Source organism: Ambystoma mexicanum, chromosome 8 (genome assembly GCF_040938575.1).
Source record: "Ambystoma mexicanum isolate Mex_15411 chromosome 8, UKY_AmexF1_1, whole genome shotgun sequence".
In the NCBI taxonomy this organism is placed as follows: Eukaryota; Metazoa; Chordata; class Amphibia; order Caudata; family Ambystomatidae; genus Ambystoma; species Ambystoma mexicanum.
Window position 1 is genome coordinate 838643032 of NC_090929.1, and position 24842 is coordinate 838667873.

General features: G+C 46.3%; 1 protein-coding gene across 3 annotated transcripts in view; it reads left to right on the plus strand.

Moving 5' to 3' along the window:
- LOC138472502 (uncharacterized) overlaps positions 1 to 11057 on the plus strand; it is a 215835-nt gene extending 204778 nt beyond the window's left edge. For all 3 annotated transcript variants that reach the window (XR_011268620.1, XR_011268621.1, XR_011268619.1), the window contains one exon: positions 10606 to 11057. The gene's annotated coding sequence lies outside the window, so the exon portion shown is untranslated. The remainder of the gene's footprint in view (positions 1 to 10605) is intronic.
- The last annotated feature ends 13785 nt before the right edge of the window (positions 11058 to 24842 follow it).

Here is a 24842-nt window from a genome sequence, read left to right on the forward strand (position 1 = left end):
GTACCTGGGTTGACTGGGTTAGGCATATACAGGCAACCCTGAGTGTTATCTCCTGCATGATGGCACCAAGTACCAGAACTGTTGAAGTGCGATGGGAATAGTGTATGGAGCAGGCTGGTATAGCCAGGATTGTTGGATTGTGTAGATCCTCTAGAGTGCCTGGCCCTGAGAGCACTTGCAATCAGCTTATCAAGAACAACCCACAAGTATGGGCAGGTGCTCTTCATCGGCTCTATAATCTGATAATGATTACCCAACATTATGGAAGACTAGCACTATATTCCCAATTTACAGAAAAGGTTTGAGACAAGGTCTGTGTAATTACCAACTACTGGCTATGCTTGATGCCCCTACAAAAATATTTGCTAAGGTGGTATTAAAAGAATTAAATATTTGGACCACGCAAAATAACATCATACCCTTTAACCAGTCTAGGTTTGGACAGGGATTGAGCACTGCAGACAAAGGACTGTCTTTAATGACTATCATAGAACAAGCTTGTCGCATTTGGAAATTACCTGTAAATGTAGCCTTTGTGGACTATAGTGCTGCCTTCAATACCATGGACAAAAGCAGGCTATGGTCAAAGCTGAATAAATGGATCTATGTGATCACTGCGCCGCCTGTAACTGCGACGGCCGAAAATGCCGACGCCAGTTACGGCGCAGCGCATTGATCATATAGATCACTGTGCCCGCTTCCCCTGGCCTGCTTTTACCTTCCCACCCCGCCACCCCACTTACCTTTACGGCGGCACACTTCTGTGTGTGCCGCTCACACCCTTCTATCGCTGTGGCGCCAGCTCCCCCCACTAACGTGGGTTAGAGCTGACGCTGCAGTGTGCTTTTTTATTTTTTTTCTTTCTTGTCCCACGCTTACCAAAATGGTAAGCGGGGGACACCCCCGCAATCCCTGACTCCCGTTACAGTGCCCAAGCAGAGCGGGGGACATCCCCGCAACCCCCGCTCTGCTTGGGCCCAGTAAATGTCACCCTCATTTTGTGCGCCCCCAAAGTCGCAGTGAATGCAGGGGAGCACAAATGATGGCAACATTTTAGTACAATACCGAATAAATCAACATCCCAGGGGGCTTGCTCAAAATGATCATTACACTGCATGACCACACCAAAGTAAGTGTGTGGATGAACCAGCTGGGGACCATGACTCAATGGAAAAACACGTGCTCAGGATTAAAACAGGGATGTATCCTTGTGCCTACACTTTTCAACTTATACTTGTCAGACTTGGGTGATGCTATTAAGAAATTTTACTCAATCCCTCCAAAAATGGGGTGTGTTAGCATACAGTGGCTTGCCTATGCCGGCGATTTGGCCTTTCTGGATTTAACATCTAGGAGGTTACAAGTGCTTTTGAATCATCTATACGAATAGGCAGCATATAAATCACTGGAAATCAATACCAGCAAGACCAAAATCATGATGTTCACCCCAAAGAACAGAAATAAGATGGGGATTTGAATTTGGACCTGGCCACTAAATGGAGACTCCATTGAGGTGGCAAGCTCCTATAAATATTTGGGAGCGATCCTTGACCCAAAATTGGATGGGAACCTACACCTACAACCGGTTCAGCTTAAGACCGCACAGTTGACAGGTGCTTTCAAGCGCCTGACACATAAAGCAGGGGGATACTCGGCTGGAACTATTGTGAAGTTGTATCAAACTAACACCTTGTCGTTGATAACATATGGGGTTGAACTCTAGGGGCTAATCTGGAATTGATGGAAAGGTGAACACTTTGAAGGCTCCTGCGGTTGGACAGGACAACGCTGGCAGAGTTCATCTACTTGGAATTTGTCATAATGCGCATTACCGCTAACATTCATCATTGTTGCGCACGCATGTATTGGAAATTAGTACCCGGCGAGAGTCAAGCAGAATGCAACACGCATTCTGATTGGCTCTCGCCGGGTCCTTACCCGGCCGAGAATCCTTCAATTCTCGGCCAGGACTCCAGCTGCCTTGTCCTCGGCGGGGGGGAGGCGTGGCAGCCCCTCAGCCAATGAGGAGGCTCGAAGCGGGGCCATCCCCGCTCTGAGCCTCCCCACGGCTGAGAGGCTGCCTCCGCCCCCCGCTGGGGACTCGGGTAAGCTTTTTTTTTTTTTTCCCCTTCCCTCCCTCCTCCCTACCCCACCCCACTTAGCTTCTTGCTCCTGCGTCCCTGGTGGGGAACGATGGCAGCCTCCAGCAGTGTGGAGACTCTGTGCCTCCACACAGCTGGAGGCTTCCATCGTCCCCTGGCACGTACGAAGGTACTTTTTTTGTTTGTTTTTTTCTCCCCCTTCCCCTCCCTCCCTCCCTGCCAATCGCCCTCCCAATCGCCCTCCCAACCCCACTTACCTTCTGCTTCTTCTTTTTTTTTCGGGAGCGGACGCGCGTCCGCTCCCGAAGGCCGTCATGGAAAGGGAAAACGGACTCCCGTTTTCCCTTTCCCGGCGGCCATTTTCTTGGTCGTTTTTTTTTTTTGTCCCGAAACGCAGCGGCTTTTCGGGACAGAAGAAAATGCTTTTAGTGCCCCGGTCACGCATATAATGCGGGCCGGGGTACTAATAGCAATATGTCTCTTGCGGCGGGGGCATTACCTGAGTCGGTAATGCCCCCGCCGCTCGGGTCATATTGCTTAAATAAAGACTCCTGGCTCACTGCAATGACTAATGAGGGATATACTACTGACTGAGGTTGCTTTCATGAAAACCAGCACTGTCTACAAAATATCTGACAGTGCTGGGTTGTGGTCAAATAGGTTCACCCCTGATGTACTGAAACTTTCCTATATAGGATTTAAGAAAAGAATGCGGGAGATGCTTTGCGAACACAGCAGAGAGCAAAAACGTGTGTACCTCGCAAGTAAATCCTCTGCTGCATTATAGCTAAGGTACTTACTCGGGTGAGCAGGTGTCCCATTGTACATAGATCACTTCTTGGGAAATCATCTCGTCTGGACATATTTAAAAGTCAAATTCAATGGGGTACAGACTTTTGTGCAGTGTGGAGTTTATTTAGGAATTCCAAGGGAAGAAAGATTGTGCAGTGGTGATAATCAAGTTGAGACTGCAAAACATCTGTTGTTAAGCTGCTCTGCTCTGACTTTTCCCAGGAGAGGGTACCTCATGGCATGGGGTAAATTTGGATCATATAAATATAACAGCATTTGGGAAGTCCTTATGACTGGAGATGATGAAACATGTATTTACCACATGATGAAATTCTGGAAAACCATTGAGGCAATACAAGCTATCATCAATGATCATTGATGAATTGTTATTAACAAAACGATTGAAATTATATTTTAATTTCATTGTATGTATATGACAATAACATTGTAGCATGGAAATGTATATTAAAAAGTTGATTTGTATATTAACTGTAAAATACACAATAAAAAAATTAAAAACAATTTGAAAAAACTTCCATGTTCGGTAGTCTGTGGCCCACTAAGAATGCTGCATTTCTGTAATTTTGTTTTGAGTTTGGAAATTGTATTTGCAGTCATGATGTGGATGCAGATGAAAGTGGCAGTGATGTTGTAATAGCATGCATTCAAAGTCAGAATGATTTGTGTTGGTACCGGAAGGCCATGGGACCTACCTTTGCAGGGAGGATGTTTTGGTGGAATGATGCTGGTGCTTTCAGGTTATTGGGAGAGAGATGGTCAGGTCTAGGTTTTGCAGCTGTGATATAGAGTGGGCTTGGTGGTGTCAAGAAGGGGTCCCTTTACTGATATTTAACTGGGAAAGACCTTGTAGGTGTAATGGAAGAGTGTGTTTTTACTGATGTGTGGAGTTGCTGTTTAGATGCAGTCTTACATGTTGTTGATTAATGGTCTTCTGAATGTGAAGCCTTTTTCTAGTGAAATGTTAGGATGGTGTACTGTGGGAGTATTTGAGACAATCCCACAAGGTGCAGCATGTTTTTGCTGCACAGTTCAAGTGGGGTGAGAGACAAATGGTGTGGTGGTTCACTGCTGGTGTTATGGACAGCACAGTCATGTCCAGTAGTGATTCCACATGTCCGCCTGTAGACTTGCAGTCCAGCATTGATATTGTTTTGTGCCTCATGAAGGTGTGGAGCTGTCTTCCAGTCATGCATTGAGGGTTTTGTGCAGGGCATTGGTCTCAGTGTGGGGGAGACAGACTTGGTTACAGGACTCTTTCTTTAAGGGTAGGTGCATCATTACAAGTGAATTGGCTGAGGCTGGGGAAACCAGTATGTAATTTGTGTGGCCCTAGGACTCAGACATATGAGGGGTTAATGCAACATCAGGGGTGATAGATTAAATGAGAGGGGTGGGGTGTGGATGTCAGGTTGCTGGTGAATAGTTTCATGTTTGGTACAGTGAATCATGCAGTGACATTCCAGAGATATGGATGTGGGAAAACAGGGAGAAGGGGAGTGTTTTGAAATTTGACAGGGTGCAGACATGAAGATGTGTGGGCGAGGTGTTGCAGTTTTGGGTGATTGCGGTGGGAACATCTTCAAATATGTAGCTTTAAGGATTAGGGGCATGATACGTGTCTGGAAATACGTATGCACTCAGGTACGAATACTTTGATGTAACTGCCAGGGGGAGCACTGATGTAGTGGTCAGATAGGGACATGTTGATGTTGCATGATTATTGTCCATTGGGAAGGCGACTGTTCACTGAACTGTCACCAAAATAGCACTCTTGGAAGGATAGCTCAGTGGCGACACGCTCGCCTTGGAAGCAAGATGACGCAGTGCACCACAGGTTCGATCCCTGGGCTCGCACTTAAAAACCTCAGGGTATTAAGTGCGTTACAAATAAGCAATTGCAAAAAGAAAGCATCTTTCAACAAAACAGTATTTTGCGTGCATTTTCAAATGTAGTTTTGCGTTTCTGCAGTCTCTCAAGGTTTTCATTAGTTCACGGTCCAAGATTAAAAAGAGGTACATTTCAGCTCTTATGCTTCATGTGCTTCATCTTCAAATATTTAGTTTTAAGCATTAGGGGCATAGGGGAGTAGTGGTTAGATAGGGACATGTTGATGTTGAATGATTATTGTCCTTTGGGAAGGTGACTGTTCACTGAACTGTAACAAATGCAGCACTCTTGGGAGAACAGCTCAGGGGCAACGCGCTCGCCCTGGAAGCAAGACAACACAGTGCACCACAGGTTCAATCCCTGGGTCTGTGCTTAGAAACCTCTGGGTATTAAGCACGTTATAAATAACCAATTATAAATATAATAGAGGGGTTCGTTCGATGAGGGACCAGTGACAAGGAGTAGACATACATGCAAGTAGATGATTCTGCTATTCAGCAAGGTGTATGTTGTACATGAGATGCACAGACCCAATATCATGCATGCAGTGGTACATTGTTTTATGCTGGAGTTTGTTTTTATATTGGTGATTGGAGCTATATGTTATTGAGCTGCAGAATGTAGCTTTGAGGTGGGATTGGTATTGATAGGTGTAGAGGTAGTAGGGTAGTAGTATCTCCTCTGGGTACAGTATTTTTTGGGGAGTGGTCCACCGCCAGTTGTCATAATAGTTGGGTGAAGGTAGGTGTTTGTTATGTCATGGTAGAATGTGGTTGTTGCTGTTCAGACAGACACACAAGGTAAGGGTTACTTCATAGGGGGAGGGGGGGGCTGTAGGAAAGCCCTTAGAGGATGACACCAGAAAAAATACAACCCACTAGGGGAAAAGGCCCAATACTCCCTTTTGCAAGGATAACAAGTTTTATTTCCATACAAAAGGAAAAGCGCCAACAAAGAACTCTGCTGCTTCGTAACGTTCTGCCAAAATCTACATGGTCATCACATTAAGAAGGTACATAGCGTCATCAGTGACATCATCCCATACAGTAGAAACTTGCGCTGCTGGTTTGTGAGACCCTACCCATGGGACACCTGCTCCATAGGGGATGCCAGGACATTGGTCCCAGCCCCGTCCGTCCATCCATCTTCTTCCAAGTGGGCGATGTTGCAGTTTTCACCGGTCAGCAGACGGCCAAGTAACAATTATATTACTAAGTAAGAAAAACACATCTATGTCTATGTAGCAGTGCACCTGCTATGAACAGACAGGGACCCGGGGTAAAGCCAATGTCATACTAACTCACACACAGACAGGCTGACACTTCTACAAGGTCTTCCAACCCTCGTTCTGGGCTATAATTGCATCCCTCCCTGCACCTCGCAGCACAAATCACATGACCTTGAAGTGAAGGCAAGAAGGCCCTGCTTTCTGATCTTTTTGATCAATCGAGGGTCGAACATGTTTATGGTCAGTGGTCGGGGGTTATCTGGTACATTGGAATTCAGGGGTCCTAAAGCCAGCGCATTTGGGTACTTTAATTTAGGATTGGTACCAGTGGCAGTTGGAGGTCCGTGCCCTCCTGCTCATGGGATTGCACTATTCACAGACACTCAGTCCTCTTCCCCTGGCCTTGCAGGGCACATTCTTCCCAGGGCGCGAGGGTTGGCAACATTTTAGGACAATGAAGGGTTTATGGATCAGTGTAGCTCTGGCCTTTCTCATCCATGTCTGGGAAACAATCTATTCCTTTGCTCATGTTCACTGCCTAGGCCTGGGATGCTGAGTGCCGCAAAAGCTTTAAGCTTTGTGCCACAGTATGGCTGCTAATATCTAAGATGGCTGCTATTCCCACATGTGCACTACACCTACAGAGTATGCAATAATAGGATTGTGTAGAAGCCTGTAAGGGCACCCCCGCCCACCTGGTCGTGTACATTACCGATGACGGCCTTTGCCTTATTCTAAAGCATCTGTCGTGTGGGAAGATCGTATCCCCTTCCCAACATTCCCCTCTTTCATTAATTCTAACTCCCCCATAAGCCCACCCTTACTTGTCCCTTGGTATCGTTCCTCTTCCAACCTTCTAGCCACCAAATAAGGCGGCGATCCCTCCTTTGGAACCCATGCTCTGCATATATGACGTAAACTCTGGCCAGACTGGGCATCCTCCGCTGGGGTGTAAGTCATATATATGCAATGCCACCCCTGCTAAATCAACCCAATGCTCTGTATTATGCCTGGGTCAGGCGGAGGTGTAGTGATAGTACCGGGAGGGTGCAAGCGCTGCTCTATCACTGCCATGCGTAGTTTATTTGGGTCACCTGTTTGGACAGCACTGTCTTTTGTTGCACCGCAAGGTGCATTTAAACCCCCAATTGAAACCATCATCATGGCACTGCTAGGTACTGCTTTGGCACAACATCGAAGTCTCAATTGGCAGGTGCAAAAAAGGACAAATATGAGCATGATAACATGCACCAGCATCTTTGCGATCACCACCATCCAGGATAGTGCCCAGAAGAAAAGTTCATTGAACCAATCATCTTGTTGTATGCCAGCTTCTGTTTACATGTGTGATCCAAGGGAGTGTAGTGCTCCTATTATTTGCACCAGGGAGCTGTTCTCTGCGTAATTTGGGAGCACAAATGGGCAGCAGGGATTGCCAATTTTCCGGCAAACACCTCCTTCCATCGCCTTGAGCAGGCCAAGCACATATCAGTTTTGAAGGGTCATCAACCTCATGGCGCGCATCTCAACCTTGATTGCATTGAGGCCTTCTTCTGTGTCATTCACCAACTGTATGACTTCCCAGCTTACAATCTGCAGCCACTTGGCATTCATGAGTGTTTGGACCCCAGTTGGAAGTAGAGATGCGAAGAACGTTTCTTCTTTCATAAACCGTCTATATTCATTGGGTATTTCTTTGAGCAATTCAGCGCAGTCTTGAGACAGATACTCTGATCTTCTTTTCCTGCGCTACTTGCTGTTCTTTTCTTTCTCAGGCAAGACACAGAAGATGGGGCGTTGTAACAGGTTTCAGGTGGGTCTCATTGTTGCTGGAGCTTGGGCAGGGGCATGCAGCATTTTTGACCTCACTGCAAGATGTTCTTCAAGGATGACAAGGATTGCTGAGTGCAACATGGCCAGAGAGCAGTAGCCCCTCCGTGATAGTGGGAGGGGCGAGAATGTCTGCTGTCCACCCACCAAGTAGTAGTCCATTACTGCAGCACTGCCTTTTTTGAGGTCTGGGATAAACAATGGGCCTCATTACAAGCTTGCTGGTCTGGAAATAGCATTGCTGGTATATCCGTACCGGCACCTTTTTCCGGACCGGTGCAGTCCGAGTTGTGACACCTGTAACACCGGCATCGCAAGGGACCCACTGCGTCTGGCAACACCATTGCCGGTATCTCCAGAGACACGCGGCAGCTGTACCTGTGATACCAGCATGGCGTAAGTAAGTGCACATTCCGAGGTGCACGGAAACGCAACCACCGGCATCACGCACCAGGCGTTAAGTGGATACTGGTGTGTAGAAACATGCCACAGGTGCTCAAAATCTGTACATGTGGACACAATGGGCTGTTCCACAGCACAAAAGGACCACTTCCACACCCAACACCCCTTCCAGAACCTCAATGCTATCATTAGCTGTAGCATTACTGAAGCTGGAGGACATGCCTGCAGAGCTACTGATTGAAGAGGCAGTGAGTCGGAGGATGCAGCGGTGGCGCATGAGGAGAAGGAGGGCCATCATGGCCCAGCAAATCCCCAATGTGCAGCAGGTTGTACCCCGCACGCAGCCACCAATCCTTCGCCTAAGGGCCACCCCATTCAACATTACCCCTGCTCAGATCCACATCCTGTACCGGCTAGACAGGGACCCCATCACCTCCATAGTGGACCTCATACACGATGACCTGGTCAGCCTCATTAATATCCAGACAGCCATCCGCCCATTGCTGAAGGTAGTCTCTGTGCTACACTTCATTGCCACAGGCACATACCAGCACACAGTGGGGCAGCTGCATGGTATCTCCCAACCCTGTTTCTCCCATGTGCTCTTCCAGGTGCTCGATGCACTCCTATCACATGTACGGGACCACATCAGCTTACCACGGACTGATGAGGAGGTGAATGTCACAAAAATAGTATTCCATGCACTTGTAGGCATGTCTAATGTAATTGGTGCAGTGGACTGCACACGTGTGGAGCTGGTGGTCAGGCATGCTGTGGAGGTAGTGTACTGCAACAGGAAGCTGTACCATTCCCTCAAAGTACAGATGGTGTGTGATGCCCGCCATTTTATCACACATTACTGTGCAAGATTCCCTGGCTCCACACATGACTCCATGGTGCTGTGAAACTCCACACTGCCCCGGTACATGGCACGACATGCTGGACATCATACCTGGCTGCTGGGTGAGTCTAACTACAAGGCCAAGTGGAGTGTTGAATTGGGGGGAGGCAGTGAACAGCATATCATACCTGGCTGCTGGGTGAGTCTAACTCAAGGCCATGTGGAGTGTTGAATAGGGGGGGGTGCAATGAACAGCATAGCATACCTGGCTGCTGGGTGAGTCTAACTACAAGGTCATGTGGAGTATAGAAAAAATGGCCCGGTATGACACCCATAACCGGTGGATGTGCATACTGCATGCATTAATCCATCATAACTCCTACTGCTAATTCCTGATACAATTACCAAATCCCTGTGAAAGTGCACAGAGGCCGGATAGGTCATCATTAAAAGGCTAAGGTAGATGAGGAATAAGAGCAAGGAGCATAATTAACCACAATTTTAACAATAATAAACCTCACATATTGAAGGGGACATGACCCTACTCAGCGTTGTGAGGGCATGAAATGTGCAAGTGTATAGGTGCAACTGAAGGTGCAGCACAGTAGTAACATACCGGAGAGCAAGGCCTTGACAGCCGTGTCTCCATGTATGTACAATATACAGTGCATACATAACTCCATCTATTTGGTCTAGCAATGAACCGAAACCACATGTACCAGAATGCACCACACCATAGTGACAATGATAGGCAAATACACAGTCAAGGAAAAACACAACACATGATGCTCAGCCAGAGAATCCAGAAGCTGCTACTACAGAAAAACGTATTGATGCACACACATTTGACAGGTAAAATGCCTGTTAGTACCCGTGTCATGTCTTCAAAAGCAACAGCTTTAAATGGAATGCTTTTAGACCCAAACTTCCGAATTGGAAAAATACTTCACTACCACTAATATACGATTTCAAGATGACGCTTTCTCCCGATCCACCGTTTGACACCCCAAAATACCCCCCATTGTAGCAAAAATTTAACCCTTTACCCCACACACACATATTCCATCAATATGTCCTTCGTCATATGGGTTACAATATCAAAGCATGTCTATAGAAAGGATTTGTAATTAAGACTGCATACCGGTACTATCACTAAATCACAAATGCATACAATTCAAATGCTAAAAGTACTGTTTTACCAGAACATATAGTTGATTTTCATATGAGACACATTAATGGCATTTACATCCATTCGTGTCAATTGGTGGGAAATTGTTAGAGGTAATCTTGTCTGTGAATGGTCCATGTGAATGCAACAGCAAAACACACTCCCCACACGCATCCTGACAAAGTTCCCTTCTGGTACACGAAAAAGAACTTATGTTATCTAAACTCAGTTCTGCCTGTGCATGTTAGTCTTCTCAATTTAACACTATACAGCCTTTGCCAAAAAGGAATGACAAGGAAATTGACATGTACCTTTTCTTTTGATCCCGTGCAGGTGATGTTGGGTATCCCCTGATGCCATGGCTAATGACCCCCGTCAGGCAACCCCACAACAGGCATGAAAAGGCGTACGACCGTGCCCATGTATGCACTGGCTGCACCATTAAGCAGACTTTTGGCCTGTTGAAGGCCAGGTTCCGCTGCCTCAGCAGATCAGGGGAGCCCTCATGTACAGCCCTGAGAAGGAGGGCAAAACTGTGCTGGCATGTGCCATGGTGCACAACATGTGCATCAGGCGCAATGTCCCCCTGCCCCCGACATGGACATGCTGCCACCAGGGGCTGAGGACAAGACTGAGGAGGAGGAGGATAATGCCCAGCGCCGCAATGGCAATGATGGACGTGCCACACATGCAGACCTTATACACCATTACTTTTGAGCACCTGCTACACAAAACGCACTGGACATCGATCACATTGGGCACTGTACATGAATAAATGCACTCAAACTGAAAGATCAATGTCCAGTCATGATTTTGTTTTCAACACCATATATATTGTGAGAAAAATGACTATTTACATTTGTGATAGGCCTTAACTACATCTACAATCCCACCCAACTATCCCGACCCCCAGCCCCTCACCAACTATCCCTCCCCTCACACACCGACTCTGTGTCCTATTTTCATCCACGTTTATGTGGAGGGGTGTGCACTTCTGCAGGGCGAATCAGCCACAGCGATCTACACCTTGGGCTGCTTTGATGTGAACTTGTGGGAGTGTTGCTTGAGGATGGTGCCAGTGGCAAGAGCATGTGCCGTTGTTCAGCAAGTGTCTGCACCGACACGGCGATGGTCTCAACCACGGTTGAGATTAACCCATTCCCCTCCCTCACACGCCGTGCCAGATGGTATATGCATTTTGTGGCTCGGCCCAGCACCTGTGCGGTCCTCCTGGAGATGTCCTGTAGTGTCTCCTGCATGAGCCCTGCCTCCTCCAGTTATTATTGCACCATTGTGTGCATAGATGTTTGTCGTGCCTCCATCCTGGACAGGCGGCCCTCGATATCACAAACATTGCATAGGGGTGGTGGTTGTCTGGGTTGGGGGCTCATTGATATGATATGATATGATAGGTTATTTATAACACGATTAATACCCAGAGGTTTGTAAGCGTGGACCCGGGGATCAAACCTGTGGTGCTCCGCGACGTCTTGCTTCCAAGGCGAGCACGTTGCCCCTGAGCTATCCTCTCGAGAGAACTGAATCCCTCAGCATCGGTGTAGCTGTGGTCACTGGATACATTATCAGGCCCACTGTCTTCCCCAATGTCTTCCCCAATGTCGTTGGGTAGACTTCCTTGCATAAGGGGTGCAGGTTCCTCCTGTCTGGGGGGGTGGCTGTACAACAGGTGGCTCCTGTCGTGGGGGGTGGCTGTACAACTGGTGGCTCCTGTCGGGGTGACTGTACAACAGGTGGCTCCTGTTGGGGGGGTGGCTGTACAAAAGGTGGCTCCTGTTGGGTGGGCTGGCTGTACAACAGGTGGCTCCTGTCGGGGGGGGTGGCTGTACAACAGGTGGCTCCTTTTCGGGTGGTGGCTGGGCAGCTGCAGTAATAACCTGCTCCCGTCTGCTGCCGGTTGCACTGGATTCCTGGGTGGAGGTGATAGTTGGCCGGCGGTGGTGTGCCCTGGAGTTCTGCGATGTGGTTGGCTGTTTCGGCCTCATTGCCAGATAATGTGCCTGTCTGGGTCAGAAAGGCAGGGCATCAGTCATGGGTGTGGATTCATCAGACAGACATAAGTACTAGTGATTTCAGATGTATGTGCATTGTCATGAACATGCCGATGGCCATAGCATGGTGCACACATGCATGTGTCGGAAAATGATGTTTGGGTGCATGTGCGATGTGCGTATATGGTGTGTGCAGTACCTGTTGCCTGGGGTACTGGTGTTTTCCGTTTTGGGTGTTATGGGTGTGCCACACAAGCTGTATGACATGGGGTTGTCTGATTGTCACACGAATGTGTTACACATGTGTCTGTTGCCTATGGCATTTGCTGTGTAGATGGTGATTCCGCAGGATGGGACATAGTGGGTGGGACAGGTGTGCCACATGTATCATTGATGTGTGCATCTTGTCATCTGCTGGTGGTGGGGGTACATGACACTGACGTTACTTTGGGCATGTGGTAGAATAGCGGTGACAACAGCAGTTATGCAGTGTAAGGGGGATGTGTGTCTGAATGCCTGCAGGTGCAACTTGTGGGTGGAAATACTGGAGACATGTGTGATGTGTGAGTGGTGTATGGGTTTGGGTTGCAGGCAGGTTCGATGTGGATGTGTGCAATGAGGTTGACGGTGGGTGGACTGCCAGCAGGGCTATACTGGCCTTGGGTACAACATATTTGACCTTTTGGCCTACCCATTAGCATTGGGGCTACATGGTGTGTGATATGACATTGGGTTTACAGGGACTCGCCAGCCTCATTGGATGTGACATCTCCAGCCTCCGCATCTCAGACTCCCTCGATCGCCTCCAGGTGCATTATGCTGCTGCAGGTTTCCTCCCAGGCCTACATTTTTATTGGTGATGGTGGTCCCCCTCCTGTGGCCGTGCCCTGGGCACGCTCTGCGGCAAGGAGGTTCCGAATCCGGAGATGTAGATCATCCCACATCTTGCGGCAGTGCCTTACTGTTCTGAGGGTTGTCCCCACCGCTGACACCTTCTTCCTCAATTGGGTTTGGCGCCGTAGGTCATTGCAGAAGACTTCTGCAGAGTTCTCGACCAGCGTTTCCGCCAACATGTTCAGTTCGGCTTCACTGAATCTTGGCTTGCACCTCCGTGCAGCAGGTTGCCTTGTGGACATGTATGTGTATGTTTTCTGTGCTCAGAATATGCCTCTGACTCCTGTGCACTGAGGATTGCAATGGATTGTGTTTTTTAATGGCTGCTGGTACATTTCCTGTTTCGGCGTTCACGTTTTTTCAAGTCATGGTAATACTGGTACCGGTAACAGCAGTGCCAGTAGGTCTGTGTGCACGGAGCCAGAATTGGATTCAGCAAAGATGCCGGTATGGGGGTTTTTGGGACCCTTTGATGATGTTACCAGCATGCAGGTGCTATCATTTCTGGCATGCCGGAATGCGCGTGCACGCTGACTCGGAATAAACTGTTAACTACGGCAGCAGTGCTACATTAACACAGTAGCACTGGCATGCCTGTAATTCCGATTTTTTACCAGCAAACTTGTAATGAGGCCCAATGCCTTATTGCATTTGATATTAGACCCCATGAAAACACTTCCTTCCTTATAAAAGCATAGTTCATGAGTTTCTTGCTGCTGCTCTAACACTTGTGGTATCAACGAACAGACATAACAGATTCCATTCACCCTTCTATTTCTCCATGTCTGCGTACCAACTATTCGAGAATTCTGGCTGATGTACATCTTCTATTGTATATAAACCAAGCCCATTGTACTTATCATATCTATATTTTCTAAGTTGCCTTTTCTTAAGTGTTAAACTTATGCCATAAACATTTTCAAGAGACCTGGTGTGAAATCGAAAGGTATCATGGAAGGGGCACTAAAATCAGTAGTATTGTGAGCAACGCTGTCACTTCTCATTTGATCATCAACATTGGTGTCTTTAGCCACAGTGTCATGTGTGTACAGTTTTTACATCCTGTATACCCCTTTCTTACTTTGTTGGTATACTGATTAGACCCATTATTTGTAGCATTTGTTTGTATATACCACCCCTCTTTTATATGCCCCCCCCATATAAAAGTACACCCCAAATATATTCCTAAACCAAACATTGATATTGCAAACAGCCCAGCAATATAATGCATTGCGCATAAATATGAATAGGAAAATCTTGACATAGCATTATACACATTACTTTTTTTAACAGAAATAGAACTTTTGGAGCTTGCTGGATCCATTGCGAAGACCACCTAAAAAGGGAACTTTAATTATAAGAAGCAGATGAGAGGTGCAGAGAGACCAAGAGAGAAAGAGAGATAGGTATAACGAGAGAGAGAAAGAGAGAGTGAGAAAGAATGGGGAATGCAATGCCTGTGCAGATGTAATGCGTAGCAGCGTTGTGTGTTCGGTTTTTGAATAGCTCTATTTTCTAGTCCTTTAATAGTCCATAGGCGCCACTCTGCGAGAATGAACATGCCCCGTTGACCTGTTCTTTGGGAAGGTACCCACTCTAGAGTCCGCATCCACACTTTAGCCCACTGTACTTTTCACAGATGGGAAATATCCATTTGCATGTCAGTCTTTGTTCCGCCCATATGTGTTACCCGGGGCTCAAGGGGTTAACGCTCATGAGCCCCCTCCGTTGGAAAGGCGGAGCTTTGACTGGGCAAGGGAGTTATGGGGCACGTGCGCAGCAAGCGCCAGTTCCTGCTTGGTTGTAAAAGAATAAAGAAGTTCCTCCTATCTCTCCGTGTGTGCGTCTTCATTGGGCCTAGATCCCTAGGCAACAATATGGGCAGTCCAGCAGCGAAATGCTATGACAATTCCCTTCTGAACAAGAGTACCAACAGCAACCGCATACATGTGTTTCAGCGTTGTTGGGCCTCATCCGTGAGGCGGAGCTGTTCCTCTCTGAGCACAGTGAGTGGTGCTTGGGCCGTCATTGAGGGTGGAGTTTTGCTGTCAAGGGCATAGTTATTGGCAACTAAAGTGCACTCATGGTTTTGTAGAATGTAGTAGTGGTAACAATGATGATTGTGAGGGAGTCCCACAAAGTATTCAGAGACCAGTGTTACAAAGGCTCTGTGTACCCCGTGGGCTGCGCTCTCAGGAAACCCTCAAGGGGAAGAAAACCCATCACAGATGGCAGGATGAATGATCTTGTTCGCAGATGGAGGAAGATGGTATCTTTTTGAGTTCCAGAAAAAAGAGTCCTCCTGTTGACATGAATGAATCCAGAGAAAATCGACAGGCAGGAACCTTCTAACAGCAGAAGGCAGTTCAGGCTTGGTAATTGTAATCCATATAGGTTTGGGGCTAGAAGAGAATTAAGAAGCAAGGCAAAGAAGAAGAAGAGAAAAGTATGGGGGGAGCGATAACAAAGAGGTACTGAATGAAGTGAAGGCAGAGAGGTCCAGAAAGGAGTAAAGGCAGAGAGGTACAGAAAGGAGTAAAGAGGAAGAGAAAGGAAAGCATCGCATTAGGAAAGAAAGCATGCAAATGGCAAAGCAGAAGCTTAACGCACGTGGCAGAAAGCCGGGAAACAACAGAGCAGATCAAGTCAGAACAAAGAGTCGTTCCGAATGGAGAAGATGACTAGAAGGAAAAAAGAATAAGAACCACAGAAGCAGTGACTGGATAAGGCACTGCAGAATAATACAGCAACTTCACAACAGAGCGTTGTAGCGATGCACCTTCCCCATCGGTTCACGGGCATATATTATAAACAAGCAGTAGGATTTCTTCTGTCCGCGATCTTGGAAAGAACTAGACTGCGGTAATGAACTTCTGTCTATGGCATCAGGGAGGTGCCATCTTGGAACCAGTTTAGAGAACTGTGGATGATACTTTCTTCATTTATACAAAAAGGATCAGGATGAATTCCTAACAGTATGCACCCCTCATGGAGCTATAGGTTCTGGTTTCCATGGAGGAGTACAGTGAAACTTTTTAACAGGTATGGGAGTGTGTACTGAAGAAGCTGATTCCCATTTTTGATCAGAAGGATCATATCCTTTCCAATCAATGACGTATTGTAAAGAGCCTCTGAAGTATCTAGAGTCACAAATTGCACCTACTTTGTATTCTGGACACTCAGAGGTATCGATTGAGGGTGGAAACTTTTGTTGGTTTCTTGGAAAGCAATCTGGTATGTGAGGTTTTAATTGTGAAACGTGAAATACAGGATGTATTCTTGCCCATGAGGGTGTTAATTGTATATGGTATGAATCTGTTCCTATGGTTTTGAGTACTTTGAAAGGTCCAAAATATTTGGGATTTAATTTGGAAGGAATCAACCTTCAAGGAAGTAAATGAGAAGACTGCCAAACCAAATCTCCTTTTTGGAGAGCAAACAATTCTTAAGAGCATTTTCTGTCTACTTGCTATTTAGCTTTACTTCGGTTTTCTTTTACATCAAGTAAGGCATCTGCATGTCCTTGTTGTATCTCTGTAACAAGAGTATCCACACAAGTTGTCTTTCTTAAAGTTGGTTTTGCTGCAGGTAGAATGGAAAGAATGGATCCCTAAGAGCAAAAAAGGTCTCTTTCCAGTAGCAGAATGAATGGCATTGTTTTAAGCAAAGTCTGCGTATGGTAATAAAGAACTCCAATTATCCTGGGCTGCTGAAATGAAACAACGTAAGTATTATTGCAGGGATTGGTTTAGTCTTTCAGTTTGGCCATTAGATTGAGGATGGAAGCCTGAAGTAAGATTTTGTTGTATTCCTAATGCCTTACAAAGGTACTTGCAAGAGGTAGAAGTATTTTGGGGTCAGCGATCTGAAAGAATGCTTTTAGGCAGACCATGTGTCAGACCATGTAACCTGAAGTTTGTTTGGAGAAAATAGGAAGTCATTTGTACCGCAGTAGGAATTTTTGTCATGGGGATGAAATGTGCAAGTTTGGTCGTGGAATCAACGGTAACCATGATGGCGTTTTTTTTGATGAAGGGGGAAGTTGTATAAAGAAAGTGGAGATATTTTCCCAAGATCGAGTTGGTAAAGTTGGCTGCACTAACTTTCTGGTGGGGTCCTTCCGAGGAATCTTAGATTGTAAACACACTACACAAGAGGAAACATATTCCTTGACATCCGAAATTTACTTTAGGCTGCCAAAAATGTCTGTTAATCAACTCTTGTGTAGCATGGATTCCTTTATGGCCTGCAGTTTTGTGGTCATGACAGAGTCTCAGTATTTCTTGTTGGTGGAGAGGTGTAGGTATGTATAGTTGCTGATTATGGAATAATAATCCTTCTTCTTCAAAGAAGTTGTACTTCTGTATGTCTAGGTTAGCTGCTTCAGTAAGAATAATGACTTGATCCTGGATGGATTGCAGGAGCGTAGTGACAAAGTATAGAAAGAAACTTTGTGGTAACATCTTCTCTGAGATGAATTGCCCCTTGTCTCCTCCTGAGTAATGAGATAAGGTGTAGCCATTTGTTTATTTGAGCCTGGAATGTAGGGAAGAATCATATCGTTTGTTGAAATGAAATGAGCCCATCTCGCCTGACAAGTGTTCTGGCGCGCAAAGTTCTGGAAAACGTTCAAGTTGTGGTGGTCGGCCCACATAGTGATTGGATGTTGGGAACTAGCAAAAGATGTCTCCATTCTTGGAAGGCCTTCTTAATAGCCAGTTCTTTTTCCAGTACAGTTACATTCAGAAGAAGTTAAAGTGTTAGACATATATGCGATGGGATGTTCAATGCCTACAGAAGACGTGTGTTTGAGGACTGCTCCGATAGCTGAATGTGAAGCGTAAGTTTCAAGAATAAAAGGATTCTTCTGATAGGGAAGTCTCAAAATGGGAGCAGATGAAAAGGGATGTTTTATCAGATCAAAACTGTTTTGAGCTTCTGTATGCCAGTGAAATCTTTGTCCTTTTTGTAACATCGTAGTCAAGAGTTTTATTTTTAATGAGAAGTTAGGGATGAATCTCCTGTAAAAATTGGCAAACCCTAAAAAACGCTGGATGTCTTTAACGTTTTTTTGGTTTCTTCCAATGTAGCACAGCCTTAACCTTTGTAGGATTCATGGCGGCTCCATCAGCCGATAACACAAACCCCAAGTAAGTGATAGTGGCGATAAAAAGAAAATCTATCAATCTTTGCAAACAGATATTTTTTTCTTAGCCTTTTGAATACCTCAGTAACATGCTGTTTACGTTCATCAAGGTTCCTGGAAAAGATTAAAATGTCATCAAAATAGAACACTAAAGAATGTATCAACAATTTTGCAAAAACATGGTCTATAAATCTTTGAAATGTTGTCTGAGCCAAGGTAATCCCAGTATCAATGGGTAATCAGCTGCTTTTATTAAATCAAAATTAGCTTTCTCTGAATGGTATGAAATTAACATGGTAAGATAAGAAGTTTGTTCTTTAATCAGTCCGGATGTTAGAGGAGTATCATCCACACCTTCTACGGGAACTTGCATCTTCTTAGTAACACAGGTTATGTTGTTTTGTTTGTCTCATTCACCATCCATAAAAAGTCTGGCAGCTCTGCAATCCACAAGGGTAGGGATATTTTGTGTAGTTTTGTCAGATAAAGTGAGAGCCACTTGCAGCACAACCATAGCATGGGAACTTTGAACACAACCTAGGGAACTGTTCAAGATAGACCCATCCATCGTTCCCTTCATGGACAGGTGGATGCGTTTCCGAGACACCTCGGAGGGGCAAGTGGACCATCTTTTAAGACATGGTTCTTAGAGCTGCAAAACATACAAAGACACAAGGTCCTCCTCCGATTTCTCTCTTCTGGAGTGAGTTGCCCTCGAGCTACCCCAAGTTGCATAGGCTCCTTTCTCTGAAGTTTTTGTATTCTTAGGGTTCTCTACCCAGGGAATGTCATGAGTGAATCGCGATGACTCTTCTTCTTTCCCAGATTCCTCTCCTGTAATCTATAGTCTAGTTGTAAAACTATGGTGATCATTTCAGCTATATTATGAGGCTGAGGCGTGCTATACAAATGAAGAAATAAATAAATAGACACTACATACTTAAGGTCCTCATTTAAATCTCTGCGAATGATGGTAAGAAGAGCATCATCAGACCATGCGGTTAATGAAGCTAGTTGTTTATTTTATTTATTTATTTTATTGTTTTTTTATAAGGCGCCTAATACCATACCTGAGTTTGGTTTCTAAGCGTAGATCCGGAATTCAACCCCCTGTTGTTCTGCGTGGTCTTACTTCCAAAACCAAAGCATTGCCCCTGTGCTATCCTCCGTTCACATTCAGTGATGAATTGAGTGATGAAGTTCAAATCATCCAGGTTGCCTTGTCTTAGATCTAATAGATTCTCCTGAGCCGTAACCACCAATTCAAAATGCCCAAACATAGCTTGTAGACTATTTAGGAATCCAACATTAGAATCTAATAAGTGATTGTTAGAGGTTACAAGTGGTGTTGCCCACAAAGGGGCATTACCTGACAGATTTGAAATCATGAAGCTTACTTTTGAGCAGTCCATAGGAAAAAACGTGAGCTTTAAAGTAAATTGCACCATGCAAGAATCTATGAATTCCTTAAGTCTTTTAGGGTTTCCATTGTATTTGACAGTGGGTAATGGGCCCGGAAGCAACTCTGTGCGAGGTGTAACCATTTGTCTTAGCATTGTATTTTCGGTCTTCAAAGTTTGTACCACAGCATTGAGATTCTGAACAGCTGCAACCAACTGCTGTACTTGCTGCTCCATTCTGCCTTCTTTTTTGGGTGTTGCTATCTATTGACAGCTAAAGTGTACTCACTGTTTTGTAGACTGTAGCAGTGGTAACAATGATATTTGTGAGGGAGTCACACAGAGTATTCAGGTATTCAGGGAACGGTGTAACCAGGGCTCTGTGCAGCCCGTCGGCTGCACCCCCGGGAAACCCTCAAAAGGAAAAGGAAGAAAACCTGTCACAGATGGTAGGGTGAATGATCTTGGATGGAGGAAGATGGTATCTTGTTGAGTTCCAGAAAAGAGATTGCACCTGTTGGCATGAATGAATCTGGAGTAAATTGACAAGCAGGAGCATTCTAACAGCAGAAGGCAGTTCAGGCTTGGTAATTGTAATCCATAGAGGTTTGGGGCTAGAAGAGAAGTAAGAAGCAAGGCAAAGAAGAAGAGAAAAGTAGGGAGGGAGCGATAGCAGAGAGATACTGAATGGAGTGAAGGCAGAGAGGTACAGAAAGGAGCGAAGAGGAAGAGAAAAGGGGCATGAGGAAAGAAAGTATGCACAGTGCACAGCAGAAGCTTAACATGTGTGGCAGAAAGCCGGGAAACAATAGAGCAGATCGAGTTGGAACGAAGAGACATTCCGAAGGGAGAAGAGGAAAAGGATCAGGACTGGGCTAGAAGAAAAAAACAATAAGAAAAACAGAAGCGTTCACTGGATAAGGCACTGCAGAATAGTACAGCAACTTCACAATGGAGCGTTAGAGCAACGCACCTTCCCATCGACGCACCTTTCCCACCTACTTCGAGTGCCTTTTCTACAGGCTCTCACTCTCACCTAAATATTCTCTCCTTATAGCCACATTTTATTGGCCACTAGGACAGTCCTCTCTCCTTCTCTCAGAATGGGCTGACCAGGCCTCCTCTCTACTCTCCTCCTCTCAGCTCCTCCTGCTGGGTGACCTCAACTTCCATCTGGACTCTCCTGACTCCTCACGACCTTTCTGCAACCTATGCAAATCTCTCTCCCTCTCTATTTTACCTTCTGGATCCACGCACACAGCGGGCCACACGTTGGATGCTCTCATCACTACCACATCCCTCTCACTACCTCTCTCTCTTGGAAGGACCACTGTCTTCTCTCTTCACACTTGAAGCTCTCCTCGCCTCTTGCATTGGCACTCGGCACTTAGCCACTCGGCTTCAAAGCCAACAGACCCATAAAAAGAGTGACAGCGGCTGCCTTTGCCTCCACCTACTCTCTGCCTCCTACGCCTGCGGCTGACTTCCACCCTCGCCAACTTCAATCTCTCTATCTCTAACACCCTTGATACTCTTGACCCTGTCATGAGGGTCCGACTGAAGCCTTCCAAAAAGTGGAACTCTTGGTACGACTCTGATCTGGCTGCCCTTAAACATGAGTGTAGAGCAGCTGAGCAGAAATGTAATTAATCAGGAGGACCCTCTGACAAACTGTCCTGCCGCCTCCTTCAAAGGCAATACAGACTCCGCATCCACACCAAGAAAAGTGTCTTTATTCAAGCCTGCATCTCTGCTGCATCAAACAACATGGCTGAACTTTTCAAAGTCTGCAAGGAACTGACAAATGCTGCAGCAGCCTCCTCTTCCATCACACCCACCTAGGACCTCTGCTTGGCCCTCACTGCACACTTCACTACAAAAACACAAGACATCCTCTCCTCTCTCAATTCCACACCACATCTTACACCAACAACTCTGGAGCCTCCCTTGACTCCTCTTCTCACTCCCATCACACCTGATGAGGTCACCAGACAAGTCTGGTAAATGAAGGCCTCATCCGAACAGGTTGACCCCTCCCCTCCAAAACCATTGAGGATAAAACTGACTCCCTCGCTCTAGCCTTGCCTGATCCCTGCAATCTCTCTTTTGCCACTGGATTTTTCCCAACTCCTCTTAAGCACTCCCTTGTGCACCCCCTGCTTAAGAAATCTTCAGCCAACCCCTACAATCTGGTGAACTATCACCCCATCTCTATCACCCCTTTCCTGGGGAAACTCCTGAAGAAGCTGGCTATCTCCCAGCTCACCCCCCACGCTGAATCTGCTGGTTGCTTCCACAACAATCAGTTTGGCTTCAGAGAATCCAGAGGCACATAAACTGCTCTTCTGAACACCCGTGAAGACCTGCTATCAAATCTTGACACTAACACCCCCTCTGTCCTCATTCTTCTTGACCTCTCCTCTACCTTTGACACGGTAAACCACAACATCGTGATCGTACATCTCCGTGACACCATGGGAATCACAGGTCAGGCTCTGACCTGGTTAACCTCTTTCCTTTCCGACTGCCCGTCCCAGGTGGAACTTGGGTCCTTCCTCTTTACTATCACTCTTTCAACACGTGGCGTCCCCCAGGGTTCTAGCCTATCCCCTGGTTCTTCAATGTCTACATGGCTGCCCTGGCACTTGTGATTGCCACTTTCTCCTCTAACTTCCAGTGTTATGCGGATGACACACAACTCTCCTTCTGGCTACCCTCAGTCACCCCTTCTGCCTCGCTCATATCTGAATGTCTATCTGCAATTCAGTCATGGTGTGCTGCAAATGACATCTGCTTCATCTCAAGTAAGAACAAGATCGTTCTCATTGGGACTTCTGCTCCCGCTTTCCTACTCTCACTCTGGCCAGCCTCCCTTGGCCTGGTACCCGCACCCACCTGCAAGGAAAAAAAACTTGGGTCATCTTCAACTCCACTCTCTCTTTCTCCACTCACAGGTCTGTCCGCAATTCAGTCATGGTGTTCTGCAAATTAGCTCTGCTTCAACTCAAGTAAGAACAATATCATTCTCATTGGGACTCCTGCTCCTGCTTTCCTGTCACTCTGGCCGGCCTCCCTTGGCCTGGTACCCGCACCCACCTGCAAGAAAAAAAGAACTTGGGTCATCTTCGACTCCACTCTCTCTTTCTCCACTCACAGTTCAGACATTTTCAAAAAGTTCAACTAACAGGGGTACTCTTCCCTTTCTCACCTTCTCCTAGCAGCTCATTGTCTCCAGAGTCTTGGTTCTCTCTAGGCTGGACTACTGCAACAGCCTCTTTCTCAACCTCCTGCCTCTGCTTTGTGCCCTTTGTAACTCATCCAGAACAGAACCGCATGACTTATTATTGGCCTCAAGCCCAGGGACCGCATCTCTTTGGTGATGAAATTCTCCACTGTCTCCCCGTGGCTGCAAGGATCAAGTTCGAGATCCTCTGCATTGGTCACAAGGCTTTCTGGGGTCTGGGACCTATCTATCTGCAATGATGCCTACCTAAATTCTGTCCTTCTCGAGCCCTCCGCTGATCTACCTTCAACCTTCTGCAAGTGAGCTTGTTCTCCAAGCAGAGATTTGGAGGGATATCTTTATCCTCAGCAGGGGCATCCCTATGCAAAAGCCTCCCTGACCCCCTCCATCTTGAGTATGATCTCCTTAAGTTCCGGAAACTCCTTAAGACATTCCTTTCCTTCTCTTCCTTCTGGCTCCCTCTACCCTGCTAACCTCTCTCTCGGCTCTATCCCTCTCCCCCTCCTTTTCCCACTCAGCTTGCTGACTGACCACCAGGTGTACCTCAGAGTCTCAAAGGTCCTCGGCACACTTGTCAGTTCTCTCGCACTTGCCTCCAAGCCTTGACTTGCCTCATCACCACTGCACTTGGTCAATTACCCATGAGAGTGGCATCTCTCAGCACTTACCCCACTTTCTTACTGACTGACTGCACTTGAACTCCCCCTTGGACTTGTTCGCCTGCCTCCCCCTCTGTCTCCTGTACCGTCTGTGCACTTGCACGATCTGAACACACCATACCCTTGATGATTATCTATCTACCTTGCCTGTATTCCGTCCTTGCATGGTGACACCTAATGCACTTGGAAAAACTGCAGAATCGTCGTCAGACCTATTCGCTGATATCTACACTGTTAACTGTACTATATAAACTTACTCTGCCTTGCAAACTTGTATCATTCAGAAATTCAAGGGCTATGAATGACTGTTGTTTTTTGCCCTTGTTGGCTCCCTCCTTGAAGGCTTTGAAACACTTGTCTTGTTAATAGGCGTTACCATACCATACCATACCATCGGTTCACCTGCATATATTGTAAACAAGCAGTAGGATTTCTTCCATCCGCCAATCTGGAAAGAACTAGACTGCAGTAATGAACTTCTGTGTATGCCATCAAGGAGGCACCATCTTGGAGCCAGTTTAGAGAACTGTGGATGATACTTTCTTCATTTAAACCATAAGGATTGTGATGAATTCCTAACAATAGGGCAGTTCAATCCATTGGTGCAGACTGGGGCAGGGGTGCCTTGTGGACATCAGAGAGGTGCCCCCAGTAGTGTAATTCCTTCACCTTAACGGCAAGGGGAATAGCATAAACTACCCCGAAACTGATAGTTATATCTGTGTGGGTTCCATCAGTGAATACAATTCCTAACATATGTTAGATCACCAGGGAAGAGCTGCAGAGGGAGTGACATTGCAGGCATGTCAGCTGCAGCGCAGGTTGCTCCATCTGTCCGGGGGGGGCGCAATCTGTTGGGAGACAAATTTGATGGCGTTTGTTGGGGAGGACAAGTAGCTACTAAATTCATTTTCTAAAATAGAAGCTGCTCTATGAGCATCTGATGCTCACCTGACAGGAGAGAGGGGGGTGTGCATGCAGCACCATGTGACCACTCCGAGGGGTGATAAATGGTGGTCTTTACATGGTTGTGTGCACAAACTGAATAATGTGAGTGGTAGACAGTGCACCCATTTCTTTTTTAAGGTGGTACAGTTTCGACAGTTTTCTATTAATCAGGTTGTTTATCCTCTCTATGACCCTGTTAGGTTGGGGGTGGTAAATGGTACATATCTGATGCCTGATGCCCAGGACTTTGTCGAAATATCTTTGCAAAGG